Source organism: Agrilus planipennis, unplaced genomic scaffold (assembly GCF_000699045.2).
Source record: "Agrilus planipennis isolate EAB-ADULT unplaced genomic scaffold, Apla_2.0 scaffold36, whole genome shotgun sequence".
In the NCBI taxonomy this organism is placed as follows: Eukaryota; Metazoa; Arthropoda; class Insecta; order Coleoptera; family Buprestidae; genus Agrilus; species Agrilus planipennis.
The window spans coordinates 1,223,391-1,227,948 of record NW_020438956.1 but is presented as its reverse complement, the minus strand read 5'-3'; positions in this window follow the sequence as shown (position 1 = coordinate 1,227,948).

The following is a 4,558-nucleotide window of genomic DNA, read 5'->3' as shown; positions in this document are numbered from 1 at the left end:
TTTTTTATCTTTAAATCACATAGCTCTGCAGTCTTTGACATTTTCACTTATTGATAATCAAATCAAAATCAACATAACAACCCCTCATTTAAGGAAATACTTTAATTGCGCCTTAAAAATACTTAAATTAGGTGAGATGTTTATTTGAGTAAGTATAGTATACTTCGCTTGGATGGAATTTGTCTCGCCGAACATGACCGAGCAGAGCGCGAGAACTCCAGAACGCTGTTTCGGTTTCGGTCGTAGTTTCGGCAGCTTTGCCGCCGAAACCGAAACTCGCTTTTTTGCCGAAACTCGACCGAAACCGAACTTTCGGGCGGACACTAAGGGATAGGTCGTTTGCCCTGATTTGCATGATTTATTGATTACTGAACAAGAATACATCAGTATGGCCGAACTGTTACAATTTCTGTCACTAGTTGATATATCAGGTTTTGATTAACGATAACTTATTATTATGATTTTGTCCCTTTGCAGATGTTTAGTGTTTATAAACATTAAAGCCTCACTTTGGCGGTTTAAACTCAACCTTCTCGTTGAAAATCCATCAACCAATTATTAAAATTTCCTTAGTTTAGTGTTTTAACGTTTTTTTGAACGGGATATATTTAGTTTGGAACGTTGGTGAGGGTAGTATTTAATGAAAAGCCCGTCAGAACGAAGACGTGAACTATTAGTTAATGCTGGGTACACGGTTATCCGGTATCGATCCGGTGCATCTCTAATTCAGATTATTTCATGTACGAAGCAGTTTAATAAATGCATGTCCCATGGGAGTAGGTACTACTGGAATTATCAATTTCAAGCAGCTGAGTAATTATACTCTCATTAGTTTTATAATTTACGGATTACTTGAAGTATTTGCGTATTATTATTGACGCTTCCCTTCTAGGAGTTTGTGTATGAGGTATTTTCTTATGTATTTTCCGAAATATGTGTGAAGGTCATTCGGTTTTTGCAATTCTAAATGAAAAATATACCATATAACAATAAAACCTAGAACATGAATGAAAATGTACTTTAGGTTACGTAGCTTTTAACTACGTGTCCTAAACACCGAATAGGTTAGGTTAAGGTTTAATTAGATTGCGTTAGATTCTATTAACGGGATAGAAGGGAGAATATTCATGCGCTACAGAAATTTATATCCCAATAGCCACGCAATTATAAAATGAATGTAATTAATTAACGTTTTTATCATTCAAGTGCAATAAAAATGGTGGAAATTTATAACTAAAATCCCATTGTGTATGTGTTGAAATCGCTTTTTTGAAGCGTTCTACCTTAAAAAATGATTGCACACGTTTTAATCGGAAATGAAAAACAATTGTTCATATGAAAATTACTTTTATTTAGGTAACTGGCATTCAGTTTTATTCATTGATAACTACCAAAATTATCTAACTCAAGATATTTTCTCAAACGCCGATTAACTTCATATGATTTTAGTATCGAGTAGGAAAGTGCCTTTTCATGTTACTGTTTCAGAAAGCCGTTCAGTTGTAATTTTCTCCATTTATCATACATATATGTACGAACATGGATTTATCTTATAAAACGAGTTCATAAGATTTTAATAACTTGCTGTGTAAATTGTGCAATTTTGTTGGTAAAGCAGTTCTCACATTAACCGTAACTTTACAGCATTGCTTATTCTTGTGGCGTGAGTTTTATAACGATAATAATTCTTGGTTTAATTTTAATTTCCTGTTTAAAACAATCTCAGCGTTGTTTGCTTGTGAAGCTAACAAGAGTTAAGTGCATAGCGATGGTGGTAGGTAGCAAATAATTTAAATTATTTGTTTTGTTTCGTTACCAACTGCACGTTATGTTTCTAAGAAACTGCAAGTCATTTATCTTCAGTACAATCGCCAAGGTTTTCGAAGTGCGAATGTAGCAACAAAACACCACTACTAAAAGAAGAAGAAGTCAGAGACCTAATGATCTCTTCTTATTTTAACAACCACTCACGTTTTCTCCTTTTTATCTCTAATTTAAATTAAAATTATCAAAACAGCAGCAACGTTTTCTTAAATATAAAGGAAAACATAACGAAATATTGCACATTTGGCAATAGGTATAAGTTTAAAAATATTTCCGGCCCACTTTCTCGACGTGATAATTATTGGAAAAATAGTAGGAATTTGATGAATATATTTTGTAAAAAATCGAAACGTAGGAATACTGTGAAAAAATGGAGTTAAGTAGCACAAAGTATTTTTTGCCTTTTAAACTTTAAAATAATTTACCGAAAGAACAAAAAATAGATAAAAGCATTCCGAACTACTGAAATTGATTAATAATTTTTTCATCATCATAACATCGTCAGTACTAAGTCTTGTTGGACACGCACCTTCGTTCTTTTCTATCCTGAGCTAATCTTCGTATCTCCCGGAAATTAGAACATCCTACATCCTTAACTATTTGGGAACAGTAATCTATTGTAGGACTACTTTTATCCCTTGAAAAAGGAAAATTTACCTAAATATTAAGGCGATATTTACAATTTATCCCACACTAACCCGTTGCTTCGTAAGTGAAAATAATAAAAATTACAATTTGGACACGAATTTGTAAAAATTTTTGAAAACACATATCAAAATTGAGATTGCTATCTAATATATTCCATTATTTTTACGGTCAAATCAGTCATTTACAACAGAAAATTGTAATTTTTGCGTTGTCATAAAAATGTAGTTTTTTTCGTGTTTCTCCTTGGATAAGTCTTTAACTAGCCCCTCCATGCTTGAGAAGATATCCTACCAACCTATCTCGCCTATTTCTTATTGACTTCCATAGCGCCCTCTGTTCTCCTTCTCTTTCTAATACCTCCTCATTTCTAACCTTCTCTATCCACGGTATCCTCATCATTCGCCTGCAACATCACATTTCAAACGTTTCTAACCTTTTCTTCTATTAACTTTTTGCAACAAAGAAGTTAATGAAGGTGGTATACGAATGACTATTGATATACTGAATATTGATATACAAATCTCATTTGAGTGACCAATAGAATCATGTAGAGAATTACAATTTTTTTTAAAAACTGATCGTTTTTTCGACTGACAGTATAATCGGGAAACCGTTTAATGTTGTGAACAGCGAAAGAAAGCTCACACAACGCTTTTGAGCTCCTACTGAATTCACGCATGGTCGATAACTATATGTATGTATATGGTTCCTCATCATACAAGTACAAAATAATTTCCTAAGTGTCACATGTTAACACAATTTTTATACACCGAAAAATCGTACTTTTGTTTATTCTTCCACCTGAAGAAATGACTGTGTGACGAAATAATCGCTGTGAATTTATCAATAATTTATAATTTAACACGGTATTTTTAAATTCACATTAATTTATTTTAATTAAGAGATTTAGTTTTTAACGAGATACTCATCATACCTATAGGTACATATAGTTTATTATGGCACCTTTTTCCACGATATATATATGTATCTATACGAGAAAGCTCTCATCATGATCGCGTTGTTTTGTCTGCGAACAGTTTAACTGAAAAATAAAAAAAAAGAGGATCACAGTTTGTTAACCGTTTTTCCATCGTACCGATGTTTCTCCATTGTATTTTTTCACCCTCAGCCCCCATTCTGTATTCTGATGTTGGATAATAACTCGGTAGTCATTCTAACCGAGGCTCATTTTGAGACCCAAATGAACGAACGCTGTCATCGATGAAATCGAGGAGTAACGCGATGCCATACCATTTTTAAAACACAGTCAAACCAGTAATACAAGATCCAGTATTTATCACTAAACAATTTTTAAAGAACGAGTAACCCATTCTAAGATTAACGGTAGGAAATAAAAACAATCATACGAGAATTAGGACAAGTGAATATATTATACTAATTAGTACATGGTTTTTACCTAAAATTTTACATTTACAGATTCAAATTTTTGTAGTTTTTTACTATTTTCTTCTTGAGTTTAATATCTAATAATTCCACAACAAAAAAATCTTTTTATTAACGACAAGCTACCTAATAAACAGAATAGACAAATAATCTTATTAAAATAAAGGTAGAAAAATAAGGTACCTATTTAAGTACCTAAACACTAGACAAATAATTGTAGAAGGCTTTACTTGGTGGAACTCCATGATCCATTAAAGGAAACGAAAAAGTTTCAAAAATATATATTAATTATTTCACCATTGCATTGGCTTCTTCAGGTGAAGATGTTCTGATTAAAATTGTTTCAAAATTAGCATAAATACTAAAAATTTACAAATTTTATGGGATGGGAACAACAAAAGGTAAGGGATAAGGTAAGACACTATGTTTTTGAAGACAAATTTAAATTTAATAATGGAGAACTATTTACATCAGTTTGATCATTTCGTAAAATATTTCATTTATTGCATTTATTAAGATATAAATGAAACCTAGCTAAAAGTCTTTATATTTTAATCAGAATATCTTCACCTAAAGAAGCCAATGTTATGGTGAAACAAGTGTTGTGAACAATTAATATATATTTCTAGTGATGTACAAGATAGTTTAAATAAAGTATCTGGAATACAAAATGCAAAATACT